General features: G+C 42.6%; 1 protein-coding gene across 1 annotated transcript in view; it reads right to left on the reverse strand.

Annotated features, from left to right (window-relative positions):
• The window catches only part of CARHSP1 (calcium regulated heat stable protein 1), an 82,407-nt gene that overhangs the window by 7,486 nt on the left and 54,286 nt on the right, over window positions 1-20,635 (reverse strand). The window lies entirely within an intron of this gene.

The raw sequence follows: 20,635 nt of genomic DNA on the forward strand, positions 1-20,635 counted from the left end.
ATTGAATTATCCTTACCTCCCCTTCAGTGATAGGACGCCCCCAAGCAGACACTGAAAGTGTACACTGAGATGCACAGCTCTGTGTACATTTTGAAGATCATTGTGGACAGGAATATATGAATCCTTTATTTGTAGTTTAATAAAAAAAAAGCCTAACTGTTCACGCATTTTCAGTTTCATTTACGTCCTTGAATCCTGTGGTACATATTTACTGTGCCCTGTTAATATGCACTTCAGTGTCACAAAATTCACAGAACCTGCCTTCTAAATTACATAGTTGCTGACAGTTGGAGATTCAAGAGGCGGAGTCAGTTCAGGAATAATTGCTTGCAGTCAGCAAGGTACCATGGGATATGTAGTCCTTAGAAATTGAAAGTAACCCAACGAAATGAGAAAAGGAGACGTTGCAAATCATGCTGGTAATCCAGGAAGTTGTGGTAAGAGATGCCCAGTAGACAGGCAGCACTCACAACATGAAAGGAGATTTTTCAAGTGAGGTTGTCAAAAAAGAGAAATTTTGATTTACCTGTAAATTCCATACCTTTGAGTACAGTACGGAACAAATATGTATAGACCTTGGGTTAAAGGTTCATTCTCTCAAATGACTGTGCACTGGCAAGCTTCCGAAGCCATACCCACTGGGAGCCTCCCCAAAAACCCACCTCATGCCATTATTCCTCAGCTTTGTAGCAAGCAATGCAGAGTAACCAAGCAATGGAAGAAGGGTAGCCTGTGTCTGGTACTGTAATCCAAGATATGGAATTTATAGGCAATTCAAAATTACTCTTCATTGTACCTTACAGGACAGAGGCAATGCATTCCTAGACCATGGGACATCCCCAAGCAATGAATGAGAAGGTAACACAACAACTAGACAAAAACAGAATTGTGCCAACACATTCAACCACTGCAAGAACCATGCAGATGAAAACAGCATCCACAGAAGTTTGGACATGCATCCTGGTAGAACTTTGGAAAAGTATGAACATAGGATCAGGTGGCAACCTTACACAGCTAGGCCACAGAGGCCCAGTGCAGGAAGGTCCCAGAAATCTTGTGGAATGGGCCAGTAGAAGCACAGGAGGAGATTTGACCTAGAGACTGTAAAGCTCCAGTGATCAGATTTCTTTTATATCTGGTGAAGGACGCTGGGTGTCCGTTGTAAGGTCCTGATGACAAGACAAATGGGGAATTCATCTGTTTAAAGCTGCAGCTTTGAGATAGACTTGGATTGGCTCTGACTACATTCAGACAATGAAGAGAGATTTCCTTTGGCTGCTTTGGAGCAGGACAAAAGGATGATAGGACTATGTGCTCATTGAGATGGAAGACTGATACCACCTTGGGAATAACTGATGGTTTTGGGAGTAAGACAATGTTGTGAATTATGAGAAACCGCTCCTTACAGGAAAGGGCTGCCAAATCAGAGACACCGCTAACAGATGAGATGGCAACTAAGTAGGCTACTTTGCAGGAAAGGCCTTCTAAGGAAATAATCCTGAAGGGTTCAAAAGGGTAGTTTCTGTAGGGCAGAGAAAACACGTTTGAGGTCCCAAGGGAGCTTAATGCAAAATACATCATAAAGAAAAGATTTTATATGGGACAAGGAAGCCAGAAGTCTGAAAGAGAATGGCCAAGGCCTGTCCTTTTTAAAGAGTGCTCACAATCTTCCTGGAAGTGGCATTTCTTGCATTTAGCTGGCACGTGGCTGTCACCACTGGGGTAGGCTTTTGTCATCTGATATTGAGCCTATCCTGGCCAGGGGTTTGGCCCTGGTTAGAGACCAAACCTATTTTTATTATTTTTGTAGCTTGCGTTACTGCAATTTTTCACATTTGTTTTCAGATCTAACAACTAAGTGGTTAGCATTTCTGCTTAGCAGCACTAGGGCCGTCTGTTTGAATCCGAACCACGGCACTACCTGCATGGAGTCTGCATGTTCTCTCTGTGCCTGTGTGGGTTTCCTCCAGGTAGTGTGGTTTCCTCCCACACTCCAAAGACATGCTGGTAGGTTAACTGGCTTCCTTCTAAATTGGTCCTAGGATGGATGAATGCGAGTTAGGAACCTTAGATTGTAAGCTCTATGAGGACAGGGACTGATATGAATGTATAATAATTATGTAAAGCACTGCGTCAATTGAAAGCACTAAATAAAGTACCTGTAATGAATAAAATACTACACTGCAGTGACCTCTACAATTAGTCTGGTCTTTTCTGATCCTCCCCTACTTCTACTGTCCCCAATCTATCTGGACAGTACAGAGCTCTAGGAGTCGCCCTGCACATGCTCAGTTTGGTGTGTATTGCTAAAGCATGTGACCCGCACAGAGGGTCAGGGGTTATGCAACCTCATTAAGACAGTCAGAGTAAAATGAAATCTACTACAAGATTAACCAGTGGTCGTCTGGACACTGATAGATGTCACAAGACTGCTTTATACTGCTGATGAGAAAAGGTATTTAGCAGTTTATATTTACTAAAATAATTGCATTTCCATGTTGTTTGTACTGTGGGAGACCAGATATAATGAAAGCAGGGTCAAGGGTTTAGTAACACTTTAAGCCTTAGGTGAAATTCCTAGAATAGTAAAAAGTAAAAGTGCATCTTGGCAGGCATTTACACAGTCATGTTTTGCAGATGCATGAGTGGCAATCTCAAGAATTAATGGCACTCGAGTGCATCTGCAGAAGACAACACGTTTTCCTACAGTGCAGGAAAATGCAAGATTTCATGCACATTCCCACACCACACCTGGTGTGAACAAACCCTTACTGCATAAGAATCTATATACTACTGTGTGAGCTTCCAACATGGAAAGCCTACTTTGTCTACTCCCTATGCTACAACCTATATTATGCTTCCTACATTCAATCTACAATAACTATTTTTCATCAATGCGAACTTCTGACGTAATAATTAACCACTTCCCATCCGGCCCATGTGTATAAACGGCCAGACGGGAGCACTGCCGGAGCGGGTGGATGTTTCTAAACGTCCCCCTGCATCCATTGCCTGTGCGTGCTCCCTGGGAGCGGCACACCGATCGCTGTATGGGACATCTCTGTGTGAGGTCCCGATTCACGTGATCCCTGATTGTCCAATCAGTGATCACATGAATAGTAGTAAACACGATGTCACGTTCTGACAATCATTGCTTACTACTAGTGAAATCTGTGAATGATCACAGAGGTCACATGGTACAGGGCTACTCACAACAGACTTATACCATGTGACAAGCTGTGACCAACCACAGCTCTCACAGTATTTTTCAATGGCTGCAGGAATGCAGCCATACAGGAGAAATTATTGATTTTACAGCCTTTATGGGTGTAAAAGCAATCAGTGTAAAAAAAGAAAAAAAAATCATCATCCCCAAGTAATACAGTGTCACTATGGTGACACTGTACTGCTAGGGTGACGGTATGTTAAAAAAAAAAAAAAAGTTGAAAAATTATAAATTTTGGGTTATAAACTAATTTGGGTTATTTTTCTTTTTACTAAAAAGATAGATGAATACATTTTAGCCAAGATTTGAGAATAAAGAATATTTGCAAAATTTAATAAAAACACTTTTTTTTAATTTTTGGACTTTCATTCCCCCCCCCCATAAAGTTTATTAATAAACTCAGAGCATACAATAAGTACAGGTAATACAAGGTATCAGTCTGAAATACAATAGGAGGTAATGCACATACAGCAAACAAAAAGATACATAGCAATACATAGACAAAGAATCAGACGTAAGGACTAACATTTATATAGCAAAAAAATAAAAATCCCAGTGGTGAATAAATACCACCAAAATAAAGTTTTATCGGTCTCAAAAAAATGGTAAAAAATTAATATGGGTACAATGTTGCATGACCGCGCAATTGTCAAAGTGTGATAGCACTGAAAGCTGAAAATTGGCCTGGACTGGAAGGGGGTGAACGTGTCCGGACTTGAAGTGGTTAATAATGGTGTCTTTGAAAGGTTCTAATCACCACTAATGGCAGTAATCACAGTATAAGGCCCCTTTCACACAGGGCAGATTCCTTTTGATTAGCAGGGGATCAGCTTACAGATCCCCCACCGATCAGAGTAGGAGGATGACATCTGTGTCCACTCGGTTTCTCAGACAAGGACAGAGCCTGTTCTGTTCTATGGGTGGCAGGGAGTAAACGATTTTTCAACAGAACACGCTGTCTGAACAGTTAAGACAAACCGTCTGACCCGCACAAAAGATGATCAGACCACAGCCCCCAAAAGCCCAGGTACAAAGGGATGTCCCACCTGCGGACTCTGAGAAAATGGCCACCAAGGACCTCTTCCAGCCAGCCTCTGTCACCTGAGCTTCTCAGACAGACACCAATAAAATGGCCAACACACTGGACACTAGAGGCCACCACCGCTGGCCGTCCGAGCTGCATGGCAGCACGGCCCACGCCCCCCCCAAGTTTAGGTAGGCCTGCCAAACAGCACAGGTAACTCCCCACAGCAGGGCAAAGGCCCCCCCCAGCCCCAGGTTTGCCCAGACCGCAATGCAGGAGGGGAGAAGAGGCAGGTTGAGAGGGGGCCCGACACTACCAGGACTTGGTTAATACACAAGCCCACTGCCCAAGCCCACGCCATCACTGTGACCGGCAGCAACCCCTCCCGCGAGGTCATCTAGAGTGTTGCTGTGTGGTGAGAAGGGGGGTTGGGGGGAGGATAGGGGTGAGATGGGACCCCGTAGGACCAACCACCCCATGGAGCACCCGCGCCCAACACCACTGGGAAGGTAGAGAGGGGGCACTACTTGCCAATCCAGTGGAGCGTGCGGGTGAAGCTCCCATGACAGATCCTCCTCTCCACCCAATAAAATAAATGGTAATTGAAACATATGAGATTAATTAGAACCAAATGGGAAAACTGGGGATGCTTCTTGCTCTTGAAGTGTCTCAAAGTCTGGGGGTGATGGTAGACAAAGCAACTTGTGTTCAATGTACATTTTGTTCCTATTTTTGTCTTCAGCTAAACCAGAACTGAGAAGCCACCATCTCAAAGAGAGGGTGTGTTGAATGGTAGGATGATTTTGATAGCATGGGTTGCGGTGGAGGGTGTCACGACCCGCGGTCGCCACCACCAACAGGCGACAATCGCACAACCGCGACTAACAGTAATACGTCACGCCCACGGCGTCAGACCCCAGACCTTCTCACCAAACTCGTGACCGAAGGGCCGGCCGATCCAAAACCGCGGTGTGACGCGCGTAACAAGGCCCCACCCAGCTGCACCCTACACAGCGATTGCCCAGCTAATGGACTACAATCGGTGCCTGCAGCCTGGATGCGCTTGTTACTGGGTCAGGTTAGTTACGCAACTAACCCTATACTGCCACCACCACTTTTGTCGGAGACTGGGAAACTCCCGTTACTAAATATACACTATAATGATTGAAATATTGGTCTATATAGCACGGCCCGCGGACCTTGCTATACAGAGATATACAAACAGTAGCGTCTCTTCAAAGGCAGGGATTCGTGAATTGCAAGTAAGCGCTTAGAAACAGTTTAACACTTTCAGAAAGAAAGATTTATTACTAAAAGCGTTGGATGCAAAATAAATATGTACAAAGAGATATCACAAAAATATATATATGTATACAAAGACACAGCAAACATAGAATAGCGGGAAAATACAGGATAAGTTACTTGCCTTGCCTGGTTTTAGCAAATTCAAGTTGTGAGCAGAAAGCTTCTTTGATCTCCCCTTGTTACGATGTTGCTGGGAGATCCCTGTGTGTGTGTGTGTGTGTGAGAGTTTCTCTAACTCACTTAAAAGTCTTCAAGGGTCCCTCTCAGGGGAAGGGGGGCTCTGACTACCCATTTTGGGAGTGGTCATTGGGGAATTCTACACTAAATTACTAGCTCATATCCCGTGATATGAACCATACAGTTGACCTGAGGACTGTGCACTTATTCTGGTTGGTTTGATAATGAGTGGGCTTACATAGTTTTGGGTGATAAAAATGACACCTCATTCAGACTGGATGGCTCCACTTCTCATGTCTTCCTGGTTGTCCCCCACACCATCTGCCAGGAGATAACCTTTGCCTCACAGGAATGCAGGGGGGATGTGAGGAGTGATTTGAGAAATGCCTCAGATAAACAGATAGAACACGAAAACGAGGGTTGAGGGGGAACTCCGCTCCAATTCTGATGAGCAAGTTTGCCACAGAGGGATATTCAGCCATGACACTACACCAGAACATAGAGGGTTACCACAACAATTTCGTTTTTTAGTATCTGATCATATGAGAGCTCTACAAGCTGACTCCCTTTGTTGCTTGGCAACATTACGCTTTCCAATTTGATTCCATAGGGATCCCCCCTTCCCGTTTAAAGAAAAAAAAAAAACATAGCAAGAAAATTGCATAATAAAACGCTTTTGTTTAGAATTTTAAGATATTTAAAAACTTAAAATAACAAAAACCCACCAATACCCCCTAACTTTATGCAACGTCCCCTCTACCTCACACTAATAGCCCATTAGGCTGAACAATGCCTCCTCTATTTCTCACACTCTCAAAAGGCACGCCAAGTTAAGAGTACTACCCACTTTCCTACCGCCCTATAGCAGATATACTGCTACAGGGCAGCAGGGGTGCGCAAACTCACATATACTAAATATATATATATACACATACACACACACACACACACTCACACACATATACATATATACACACACACACTATATATATATATATATATATATATATATATATATATATATATATATATACACACACACACATACATACACACACACTGCTTGCCTATTGCAGATTCAGTCTTCCCAGCCTGGTGCAGGTCTACAATTTTGTTTCTGGTGTCCTTCGACAGCTCTTTGGTCTTCACCATAGTGGAGTTTGGAGTGCGACTGTTTGAGGTTGCGGACAGGTGTCTTTTATACTGATAAGTTCAAACAGGTGCCATTGATACAGGTAATGAGTGCAGGACAGAGGAGCCTCTTAAAGAAGAAGGTACAGGTCTGTGAGAGCCAGAAATCTTGCTTGTTTGTAGGTGACCAAATACTTATTTTCCACCATAATTTGCAAATAAATTCTTTCCAAATCAGCCAATGTGATTGTCTGGATTTTTTTTCTCATTTTGTCTCTCATAGTTGAGGTCTACCTATGATGCCAATTACAGGCCTCTCTCATCTTTTTAAGTGGGAGAACTTGCACAATTGGTGGCTGACTAAATACTTTTTTGCCCCACTGTGTGTATGTATGTATGTATGTATATATACACACACACACACACTCACACACACACACACACACACGTGATTTTGCATTTCTAGGTAGGGGGTGCGCACGAGCCCTACCCATACTATCATTCGTGGCCACGGCTGTCAATCACCGAGTCCCAGCTAGTGATTACCGCCGATGCCCGGTGATCACTGAGCATCTCTGGATGCACACTGGATGGCTATGTACCCGAGCTGAATGAGAAAAGGAGAAAAATTACCGATCTGCAAAATTTTATAATAGAAACAAAGAAAAACGAAAAAAAAGTTTCTTTGTTTCTATTAGAAAATTTTGCAAACAAGTAATTTTTCTCCTTCATTGATGTGCGTTGATGAGGCTGCACTGATGAGCACTGATAGGAGGCACTGATAGGTGGCACTGCAGGGCGCTGGTGGGTAGCACTGCTGGATTGCACTGCAGGGAACAGGTGGGCCGCACTGTTGGGCAAAGGTGAGTGGCAGAGGTGGGCGGCACTGCTGGACACTGATCCTAAGTGCCATGATGATTAGTGCCAAACACTTCTCTGACAATTGCCGGTTATCGGCAGTATTTTCCTCACGCTGTGACAGGGTTTTTAGTCCCCCTTCCATGCCCTGCTTTAGCCCACCCTTTCATGTTTGTTCCTCATCCCTCTTTCATTCCCTTCTTTAATATCCACCTTGACCCCCTTTTCATATCCTCCACTTTCATGGTTTCCTTCAGTCCTCCCCTTTCATGCACACGTTCAGTCCCTGTCCCCCCATATCACCATTGCTTTCCTGTTTTCTTTCACTCTCAAAGACATGTAGCAGAATTTTTTACATTTTGGTGTAAATTTGACAAAATGTTATTTTTTTACTGGACATGTTTAACCTCTTCAATACAGGGCACTTTTACCCCCTTCCTGCCCAGACCAATTTTCAGGTTTCAGCGCTCTCACACTTTGAATGACAATTGCGCGGTCATACAACACTGTACCCAAACTAAAATTTTATAACTTTGTTCACACAACTAGAGCTTTCTTTTGGTGATATGTAATCACCACTGGTGTTTTTATTTTTTGCTAAATTAAACAAAAAATATAGACCAAAAATTAAAAAAAAAAAAAAAACTTTGTTTCTGTAATAAAAGTTTGCAAATATATAAATTGTTCTTCATAAATGTATGCCAAGATGTATTCTGCTACATTTCTTTGGTGAAAATAACCCAATATCAGTGTTTATTATTTAGTCTGTAGGAAAGTTATAGAGTTCACAAACTATGGGATATATCTGAAAATTGATCAATCCTGAAGTACTGACAGCCAATATAATTTCTTGAGGCCCAAAAATGTCAGAACAGTACAGATATCCCCCAAATGACCCCTTTTTGCAAAGTAGACAGTCCGACGTATTTCATAAGCGGAATGGCGAGTTTATTTTGTCATAATTTTAGGAAAATGAAGAAATTTAAAAAAAAAGTTACTGTCACCAGTGCAGTACAGTGTGATCATATAACTGGTGTGGCGGTGATCAGGGACACTGACTGGTGGCAGTACGAAAAAAGATGATAATTTTTTTAAAGTTTTTTTTTATTTTTATAAAATTTTCTTTTAAGATTTTTTTTTCATATTACACTATGACCAAAGTAATATAATGTTACCATAGTAATATTGTACTACTTTGGGGAAGTGATCAGCATTTTTTTTTTTCTTAAACACAATTTGATTGCTTATAGCAACAAATTTCTTTGCTATAAGCAAGCATTTAACTGAATGAAATCAATTCATTCAGCTTTTTTGGTTGCGATTAGATGTGATTGGCCACGGCTAATCACATGACACAAATGGGCTGCAACTGGCCCAGCCTGTGCATGTCATCACTGTGACCATTCACAGCTAGACACTTGTATACAATGGATGGCATGAAAGGAAGCCATCCATTGTATACAACTGTCATGTGACCTGCTGTGATTGGACACAGCAGGTCACATGGTACTGACAACGGGGCCGGTACACAGATCTGTCATCGGCTGTGTCTGAGGTACACAGCCGGTGACAGATCTCGCCATAGTGTGGCCCTGCGGGCACGTGCAAAGTGTGATCTGGAAAGGATGTCATATGGTGCCCTCCCGGAGGGATGAGAGGTTTGCCCGGCCGTCATTTGACAATAGGCCGGGCGAGAAGTGGTTAATAGCACAAAGTAAAAAATATTGTGTTTTTTCTCAAAATTGTCGGTTTTCTTTTTATAGAGCAAAAAAATACAGGAGGTGATCAAATACCATCGAAAGAAAGCTCAATTCGTGGGAAAAAAGGATGTAAATTTCATTTGGGTGCAGCGGTGCATGACCACAAAATTGTCAATTTAAAATTTTGGGAAGTATACACATTTTCAGGGTCGCTATTCTCCCAAGTTTGGATAGTGTAGATGTGCGTAAATTGTTAAGTTCCTGTGGGATAGAGTCGAGGAGAAGTTTATGATTAGCCCCATAGAGTTTCTCTACCGCGGAAGTGAGGTTAATTCCCAGATAGGGAATGCTGTGTTGTTCCCATGTAAAGGGAAATTGTTTAATTAATGATTGCTGGACTTTGGTAGGTACATGAAGATTTAAAATTGAAGATTTGGCTTCATTAAGTTTATAGTATGAGACTTCCGAGTATGATTGAAGATGTGATCGTATTGCATGAAGAGATTTGTGTGGGTTTGTGATCATTAATATGATATCGTCTGCAAAAAGGCTGATTTTATGTTCCCTGTCAAGATGGGCGATCCCTGTGAAGGAAGGGTCAGCTCTGAGACGCGCAGCTAAAGGTTCAATGAGTAATGTGAATATTATGGGGGACAAGGGGCAACCTTGTCTCGTGCCATTGGATATTTGAAAGGGTTTGGACAGAGTACCATCTGTCAATACTCTGGCCGATGGTTGTGAATAAAGCGATAGGATTGCGGAGAGCATCCAACCGTTAATTCCAAATTTTTGTAGCGTTAGCTTCATAAATTGCCAATGTATATGATCGAAAGCTTTTTCTGCATCAAGGGAAAGGAGTATAGAGGGTTGTTTGGTGGAGTCAAGTTTGTGGAGGAGAGATAATCTTCTGGTAGCATCGGGTGCTTGGCGGCCGGGGGTAAATCCTACTTGGTCCGGATGGATTAGTAGGGGAAGAGAAGGTAGTAGTCTTTGAGCTATTATTTTGGCGTAAAGTTTGATGTCTGTGTTTAGCAGTGAAATTGGTCTATAATTATGGGTTAATTGGGGGTCTTTGCCTGGTTTTGAGATTGTAGTGATTATGGACATTAGCATTTCTTTCGGAAAAGTGCCTGCTTCAGCCACATGGTTATAGAGCGTGGAGAGATAGGGAGTTAAATGTGGGGCAAATGTTTTATAAAATTCATTGGTAAAGCCATCAGTACCTGGGGATTTGTTGAGAGGCAGCGATCGAATAGTGTGTTCTATTTCCACTGGTGTTATAGGGGAAGATATGGATTCAAGTTGTGAGGATGTAAGGTGAGGAAGATTTATATCGTTTAGAAATTTTTGTATTAGTGTGGGTGTTGGTTGAGATGTATTTGGGTCATCTATAATATTGTATAGTGTCTTGTAGTAATCAGCAAAGGCCTCCGCTATATCTTGTGGGTTTGTAAGACAGTCTTGTGTTGTGGGGTGGTGGATAGAGATAATTTTAGCTTTAAGGCGTTTTTGCTTAATTGTTTTGATTAGGAGTGAATTTGCCTTGTTAGCTAGGGAGTAGAATCGGGTTTTTGTTTTCTGTAGGTTTAAGTCATATTTGTGTAGTAGGAGTATACAGAGTTTATTTCTATCAGCGGAGAGAGAGGTAGTTATGGAGGGGGTAGGGTTTTTCTTATTTGCGTCTTCCTTAAGTTTTATGGATGCTAATAATTGGTCGATTTGTTGGGTTCGTGTCCTATTTATGCGTGCGTTAAGTTGAATGAGAATACTTCTCATATATGCTTTGTAAGTAGGCCATAATGTGGAAATGGAGATATCAGGAGTATCATTACATTCAAAAAATACCTTATGTGCATCTAATAAGTATTTCTGATTCTCAGGTTGTTTCAAGATCGTAGAGTTCATTCTCCATATTCGGGGGATTGAAGAGTGTTGAATGTCGTCTAGGGTTATATTGACTTGAGCATGGTCCGACCAAGTTATATTGCCGATATTGGATGACTTTATATGCTGAAGAGTCCATTTGTCCGTAATGAGAAAGTCTATTCTGGAGTATGATAGGCGAGCTGGGGAAAAATACGTGTAGTCTCTTTCCGTGCCGTGTTGGCAACGCCAGACATCATATACAGTCATGGCCGAAATTGTTGGCACCCTTGATATTTCTCCAGGAAATCATGTATTTCTCACGAAACGTATTGCATTAACACATGTTTTGCTATACACATGTTTATTCCCTTTGTGTGTATTGGGACAAAACAAAAAAAGGGAGGAAAGAAAGCAAATTCGACATAATGTCACACAAACCTCCAAAAATGGGCTGGACAAAAGTATTGGCACCCTTTCACAACTGCGGATAAATAAGAATGTTACAAGCATGTGATGCTCCTGTAAACTCACCTGGGGCAAGTAACAGGTGTGGGCAATATAGAAATCACACCTGAAAGCAGATAAAAAGGAGAGACGTTCACTTAACCTTTGCATTGTGTGTCTGTCTGTGCCACACTAAGCATGGACAACAGAAAGAGGAGACGAGAACTGTCTGAGGACCTGAGAACCAAAATTGTGGCAAAATATCAACAATCTCAAGGTTACAAGTCCATCTCCAGAGAACTAGATTTGCCTTTGTCCACAGTGCGCAACATTATCAAGAAGTTTGCAACCCATGGCACTGTAGCTAATCTCCCTGGTCGTGGACGGATGAGGAAAATTGATGAAAGATTGCAACGCAGAATAGTCCGGATGGTGGATAAGCAGCCCCAAACATGTTCCAAAGACATTCAAGCTGTCCTGCAGGCTCAGGGAGCATCAGTGTCAGCGCGAACTATCCGTCGACATTTAAATGAAATGAAACGCTATGGCAGGAGACCCAGGAGGACCCCACTGCTGACACAGAGACATAAAAAAGCAAGACTACAGTTTGCCAAAATGTACTTGAGTAAGCCAAAAGCCTTCTGGGAAAACGTCTTGTGGACAGATGAGACCAAGATAGAGCTTTTCGGTAAAGCACATCATTCTACTGTTTACCGAAAACGGAATGAGGCCTACAAAGAACAAAACACAGTACCTACGGTAAAATATGGTGGAGGTTCAATGATGTTTTGGGGTTGTTTTGCTGCCTCTGGCACTGGGTGCCTTGACTGTGTGCAAGGCATCATGAAATCTGAGGATTACCAAAGGATTTTGGGTCGCACTGTAGGGCCCAGTGTCAGAAAGCTGGGTTTGCGTCCAAGATCCTGGGTCTTCCAGCAGGACAATGACCCCAAACATACGTCAAAAAGCACTCAGAAATGGATGGCAAAGAAGCGCTGGAGAGTTCTGAAGTGGCCAGCAATGAGCCCAGATCTAAATCCCATTGAACACCTGTGGAGAGATCTTAAAATTGCTGTTGGGAAAAGGTGTCCTTCCAATAAGAGAGACCTGGAGCTGTTTGCAAAGGAAGAGTGGTCCAAAATTCCGGGTGAGAGGTGTCAGAAGCTTATTGATGGTTATAGGAAGCGACTGATTTCAGTTATGTTTTCCAAAGGGTGTGCAACCAAATATTAAGTTAAGGGTGCCAATACTTTTGTCCAGCCCATTTTTGGGGTTTTGTGTGACATTATGTCATATTTGCTTTTCTGCCTCTGTTTTATATTTGTTCCAATACATACAAAGGGAATAAACATGTGTATAGCAAAACATGTGTTAATGCAATACCTTTTTTGTGTGAAATACTTGATTTTCAGGAAAAATATCAAGGGTGCCAACAATTTCGGCCATGACTGTAGGTCATGTGTATGTAGAAAGTTGTTGAAGCTCAAATTGGAAGCTCTTTTGGTTGAAGATGAGTCCAGAAGTGTGTTTCCAATGATGTTGAAGTCCCCTCCAATAATAAGCCTGCCCTGTGATATAGGGGAGACTGTAGAGTAGAGTTTTTTGTAGAATTTAATCTGTTGGTGATTAGGGCCGTATACATTGACCAGAGTATATGGGATATTATTGATTTTACCGATTAAGATATGAAAGCGACCTTGAGGGTCCGCCAATTCAGAAATGAACTGAAATTGGATCCAGTCCTTAATGGCTGTGATGACACCATTTTTTTTCTTTTGGTTATTAGCCATGTAGACTTGGGAGAAGCCGTGCATATTCAACTTAGGGAATTTGGAAGTTGCAAAGTGCGTCTCCTGTAAGAACAGGATATCAGCATGGAGCGTGCGGGTCTCTTTGTAGAGCATAGATCTCTTAAAGGGAGAGTTCAAGCCGTGCACATTCAGAGATGTAAGGTTAATCATTTGTAGTGTTGGTGGACTGTTTGGTATAGTATGTTAGTTGTTTCAAGATAAAAGGATAGTGACTACCAAAAAAAAGTTGCAGAGGATATGTTCCAACATGTTTCAGGTTGCAAAGAGGATCAGACGAGCTGGTGGTTCCAGGGGTTGGATAGGTAGGAAAGGGTAAAAAAAAATCTTGCGGAAAACGCAAGGAACATGAGTAGCAATAATCGCTACTGTCAAACATGAGGGTGTGAGTTGGCGTTGACCAGAACGGAGGTCATGCCAGACTTTCAATTGGAACATTGGTGGACTTAGTGAGGCCGTGAGTCAGTGTTACAAGGTAGTAGCGGTCATTTGGCTGAGAAGTCACATCGGACCATGTAAAGGTGCTCAGAGATTCAGTTATTCTGCTTCCATTTGTTGGTGGTTGTAGTGGGCAGAGCGTGGCGGATCCACTGGTATTATGTCCCAAGATTGCAGTAAGTCAATGCCGGATTCCAGTGTTTTGATAGTGTAAATTTTACCGTGGCGTATAACTACTAGTTTAGTAGGGAATCCCCACTGGTAGCTGATACCATGGTTACGGAGTGCCTTGGTAACAGACAGCAATTTTTTGCGGTTGAGAAGTGTATCTTTTGACAGATCTGCATACAATTTGATGTTCGCATGGGATGGTGGAAGAAGTGGCGGGTTTCTGGCAGCGGCCATCATGCGTTCTTTCACATGGTAAAAATGGATACGGGCTAGAACATCTCTCGGAATGGAAGCTGCGAGGAAAGATGGTTTGGGTATCCGATGTGCCCGATCTATGGCCAGCTCTTGCTCCAAAATAGATGGGAGTAGGTACTTCATAAGTTGTTGAATGTATGGGAGCAGAGCATCAGTGGTAATGGTTTCTGGTATACCTCTTAATTTGACGTTATTCTGCCTCGAGCAATCTTCTAGATCTGCTATTTTTAACTTAATTTGCTTAAGATCTGTCGAGTGCTCTGTGTGTGTGTCTATCATGTCGTTATGAGCTGAAATCAGATCCTCCATTCTTGTTTCAATATGGCGTATTCTCAAATCTTGTCGTTGCATTGCATTAGAGATTTGGGTTAAGGAAGCCGTGATATCAGTATGCAATGTCTGACGCAGGGAAAGTAACATGTTTTTCATACTGATCTCTGTGATCGGTTGATCAGATACTGGGAATGATTCTATCAGTGAGGGAACGAGGGTTTCCTGTATTGTAGGCAATATATGTGGTAGGTTCTCAGTGATAGGATCTCTTTCCAGCCTTGGCCTCGATTTTACAGGGCTGCAGGAGGTAGGGGATAGTGGAGGTGATGGTGGTGGAGATGATTCACCTGGGTCCCCGGGGTACAAAGGAGATCTCAGGTGCGGATCTGTGTGCAGGGCTGCACTATCTCCCCCTGTGCTGCTGTGCCTGTCTGACGAGCCGGCGCCATCTTGGATATCAGGGGAGACGCCGGAAAGAAACTCGTCAGTTTCCCTGGTGATCCAGGGGCTTTGCGGCGGCGAGGCATGTGTTTGGAGGGTTGCATACCCTTCATGAGTGATCCGGTGCTGGTCGGGACTCTCAGGTCTGTTGTGTGCCGTTGTAACACTGACGGCGGGACGGAGCGGGTCTCAGTCCGTGACCATCCGCTCGCCGGCCGCGCATGCGCCCCCTCCAAAATTGTCAATTTAAGTAACGCAGTGCCATAACGCAAAAATTGGCCTGGTCAAGAAGGGGGGGGGGGTAAATCCTCATGAGGGAAAGTAATTTAAGCTATGTTGTCAAGGCACTGGACATTTTATTGGGGCATTAGAGAGGCCTGGGGGGCACTGCCCCTGGTCACGACCCATTACTTAAACATGGGACTAAAGGGTTTGAATACTTTGAGTACATATGAGATTTTACTTTTTTCTTTTTAATAAATTCACAGACATTTCTAAAATTCTGTTTTCCCTTTGTCATTATGGGATACTGAGTAAATTATAGTGAGAAAAAAAAGGAATTTAAACAACTGTAGTATCAGGCTGCAACATCACAAAAATGAAAAAAGTAAAGGGGTTCTGAATACTTTATAAATGCAATGTAAGTGAAAACCAGTGCTGTAACACTGTTACTTATTAACCCCTGGTTCATACCTATGCAGTTTCTGGTGATTCATTTGAATGGGCTGCGATACCTCCTGAAAACGCAGGTAAAAGGTCCCTGCACGTTTTCCAAAAACGCTATTGCAGGGAAACCGCATAGTGCACTGTTGTTCCCATTCTGAGAAACTGCGCTGTGGTTTCCAGTGTGTGGGGGTGCCATTAGGATTAATGGTACCCCATACATCTTCTAAACAGCAGCATGTTTTTCTCCGCTGGTACAGAAAGGAGTTATGATTACATGCCTTTCCACACCCACTAAGATATGAACCTAGCCTAAAGAAATTTATGAGAAAAACAAGTCATGAATAAAATGGTAGAGCTCAGAACATTTCACAAATTGAAGAAAAACAAAAAAAAACAAAAAAAAAAAAAAGTGTGTGATGGAAACAGATGATCCACAACAAATGATAGCTTAATCCTTTTTCCTACTAACCTGCTGCAACCCAATCCAAAATGTAAAACGAGAAACAAATGCTGACTGGCAAATTCCCCAAAAATGGCATGAACTCTGGTCAACGACTGGATTACTAAATCCGAGCACAACAAAGTTAAATGCAGATACATGGCATTACATTGTATCAGCTAAAATGTGCTAATGTACGAAAACTACATCAACACAGATTGTAAAAATTTAAAGTGGAACTTCACTCTCTCAAAACAACATTGACTATTTTTAATTCCTTATGCTGCTAGCATTAGTAAATAGATATACTTTTCTATCATATTTACTTGTTTTAACCATTTGCCTCAAGGGCACTGATACCCCCTTCCTGCCCAGGCCAGCTTTCAGCACTGCTGCACTTTGAATGACAATTGCGCAGTCATGCAACACTGTACCCATATGACATTTTTATCTTTTTTTGAGACAGATAGAGCTTTCTTTTCGTGGTGTTTAATCACCTCTGGGTTTTTTATTTTTTGATAAACAAACCAAAACAACTGAAAATTGAAGAAAAAAAAAAGTTTTCTTAGTTTTTGTTATAAAATTTTGTAAATTATTTTTCTCCTTCACTGATGTGCGCTAATGTGGCTGCAGAGATGGGCACTGATAGGTGGCACTGAGGGAGTCACTAGTAGGTGGCATTGATGGGCACTGAAAGGCATCAGTGATGGGCACTGAAAGGCAGCACTCATATGACACTGATAGGCGGCACTGACAGGTAGCACTGAAAGGCAGCTCAGATGGGCACTGATATGTGGCATTGATGTGCACTGGTAGGCACTGATGTGCACTGGCAGGTGGCATTGATGAGCACTGACTGGGGCTACACTGATCATCAGTGCCCTGATGATCAGTGTACATGTCCCCAATGAGGAATGCTGATTACCAGCTCTCCTCTCGAGCTGTCAGCGCGACAGCTTGTGAGGAGAGAATGCGGATAACCGGCATTTCCCTATTTACATGTGATCAGCTGTGACTGGACACAGCTGATCACATGACCGAGCCGACATCTTTGGCTCTGTTGATTGGTGATCAGCTGTGTCCGAGGGACACAGCGCACCACCGATCACCGTGCTGCGCGCTCCCGGAGCCGCGCATGCGCGGTTAGAGTGGGATGTCATATGATGTCCTCCCAGAACGAGAGAACCGCCTTGCGGCCATCATTACCTTATATGGCGAGTGGGAGGCGGTTAAACTTTTTTTTTTTTTACATTTCTTCCTGGTTTCCATGCCTAGGCAAATGATGTCATACATACCAGGAGCTTCAGGAGGAGAGGGAGGGTTCACAGCTCAGCCAATGCCTGAGCTAAAGGCAGATGGGTTCCAGGAAGCGAATGCTACATGAAACATTTGCCCTTACTCAAGATGGCCACTGCCAAAAATACCAGGGGGTGCATTTCAAAATGAATCCTCAGCAAAATAAAGCATAGAGACATGGATGGCTGGGGGAGTTTGCTTTAAATATTAACAATTAATTAAATAGCTTTTTGGTGTGTGGTGCAGTTCCACTTCTTTGCTCTGCCTAATCTTTGCCACTAACAAAATGGTATCTTCCCAACATTCAATGCTACCAATAAGCATTATAATCCTTTTATCTTTGAAAAGCCTAGCTGAATAAGATGAACACTAACACACAACTGTAATTCTATTTTTGTGCCAAGGCTCATGCATTCAATCACATGCCAATTTATTAAAAGATCATCCAGCCATAGATGGATCGAACCCAGGCTGGTTAAGCAGAGACCAACTGAGATTCGAGTCATCTATGGACATGCTGTTGGTATCCAAGTCGATCAATTGGTCGACTTGGGTACAACCAGCATGTCGGGTTTTTACCATCCGATTACTGACAGTTGCTATAGCCGCTAATAGTAACCCTTGGGTTCTTCCAACAATCTACAGAAGGGGATTTTTATAAAATGAGAAATGTCTAAAAAAACAATTTTTTTTTAGAGGCGTAATATTATGTATACAAGTTTATTAATATGTATGTCTTACAGCATTTTCTTTATACAAAAAGTATGTGTGCGGCACACAAATTAGGTTTAAAGCTCCACCCAAAAGGGGAAGTTAAGGATTGGCACCTTTGGGGAGGAGATACCCAAAATTGACAGGTACCCGCTCCTACTTCTTGCCTAGAAGAAGCAGAAGTTGTCCTCCTACCCTCCCCATAGTCTTCTGGGACATGTGACAGGCCATTCAGGAAGCTCAGCGCTACTCGCGCATGCGCAGTGGGCACCCGGGTTGTGAAACCGCAAGCTGTCACAGCCAGGTGCCCACACTGAAGATGCTGGTGCCTGTAACACCAGACGGCTGGTGAAAACAGGCTGCGGGGAGGACACCGCGGGATCGTGGGACAGTTGAATAGCTGTTTTTCAAAAGTCAGCAGCTACAGTTTTTGTAGCTGCCAATTAATTTTTTCACACTTTAATGATGGAAGCATTGCGTTCCTTCTCCTGTCTGTATGGCAATTAGCATAAAGGGATGGTCCATGCGCACCATTCTAAATGGCCCTGCCCATATGCTGATTAACACAAATAGTCAGTCCTAGTTACCATCACAATCTGAGCTTAATAGAGAAAATGGACACTTTTCCTTAAATAAAATGGAGATATGGAGGGCAAGTATGGGCGGAAGTGAGGTATAAATAGAAGGACTGAAGTGAAAAAGTCGACAACTAAACCTGTCGGAAGTGATGTCAGACGGTGGAACGAATGTGGAACTGATGCAACTGGAGCACTGGAAGTGCAGCAGTGGCCATTGTGGAAGTGGTTACAAGTTTTATTTTATGTTTTTTACACTGAATGTTTGTAAGTGCATAGATTTGAATAAATATATGGTTTTATAAGGATTTACTGCGCTATGGCCTCTGTTTGATATCTCTTGCATTGGAACCCTGGAGAGAAGCTGGAGTTAAGAAGTGGACTGCTGAAATTGGAGGAGTTTGGTGGAAAGGGATTTGAAAGGCACAGATTTGGTAAGGTGCATGGAATGACACTATTAAGCACTTGCATGCAGTTGATCTGTATCATTTAACGGGATATGCATTGTGTCAGTGGTATGGAAATGTGAGTGGTTTTAAGTTTTGTTTTCAAGTGTTTATAAGCAATATCATATTATATTAGCCTTTATTTTGGGGGGAATATTTGCACAAGCCATGCTGGTAAAGAGCAGGAAGAAGGTGGAACGGTTTACTAAAAGAATAGTTTATTGGAAGTTTGGTAAGGAGCTTGGAGTGAGGTGATACACTTGGTGGATCCTTCTATGAGGATTAATGGAAATGCACAGTTATTATAATGTGAGTGGCATTCTATCAGATTTTTAGAAAAAACAGTACTGCACTATACTCGTACTTTTGGTAAAACCATTGTGGGTCTTCATGTGAGATGATCATTGAAGCACCAGACACAAGGAGACAGATCTAAAGTGAACCTGAGAATAATTGATTGGATATACACCAAGTATATGAAGGGTAAGGGTAGATGAAGAACACTGGTGAACAAATGCACATATGGTTATTTATTACAAATGTGAGCACATTGGACAGGGATTTCATGCATGGTGTATTGACCATACTACACCATTTCTTATTTTTGGAGATCACTGTATGAGAAGATTGGATTCACAGGAAGAAGTTGATGTATATACGACATCTGTACTTCAGTTATATAGCGACAATACTGGACTTATTTCAAGAGCGCTGGTCACTTCTATCATATAATCTATAGCCTGCCGTAGATGCCACATCTAAAGATGCACCAGAGCTTAAAACAGTATTAAACCAATAAGCAAACATTTATTATATTGCAGCTTAGCAATTTTTAGAGGTGATGGCTGTATTCATTTCCATTTTTTAAGCTTTCTTTCTTCTATTTCCATTTGGTGATCCAGTTACAAGGATGAGAAAGACCATTTAAAAAGTAGTTTGTAAAGGTTTCATGCATTCAGGTAAAAAAAACCTTCTGTGTGCACCCCCCCCCAATATTTACCTGAACCCCATTGTGATCCAGTGATGTGTCAGAGAACCTTGGCTCTCCAAGGACTCTCCCTCCTCATTGGCTGACACAGCAGAGATCAAGTCACAGCCAGTGAGCCAATGAGGAGAGGGGGCAGGGCCAAGCTGCAGCTGTGTGTGTGAATGGACATGGAGATCATCGGCTCGGGAGCAGGCCTGCTTGGGTGCCCCCGTAGCAAGATGCTTGCTGTGGGGGGACTTGGTAGGCGGAAGGTCCAGGAGCACCGGTGAGGGACCCAAGACGAGAAGGATCAGGGCTGCTCTGTGCAAAACCATTGCATAGAGCAGGTAAGTTTTTGTGTGTTTTTTTCTTTAAATGCCTTTAATATCCATTTGCAGGGGTGCTTAAAATGACCAGC

Source organism: Staurois parvus, unplaced genomic scaffold, assembly GCF_062004578.1.
Source record: "Staurois parvus isolate SC_StPar_1 unplaced genomic scaffold, SC_StPar_1.0 ptg000022l, whole genome shotgun sequence".
Taxonomy (NCBI): domain Eukaryota; kingdom Metazoa; phylum Chordata; class Amphibia; order Anura; family Ranidae; genus Staurois; species Staurois parvus.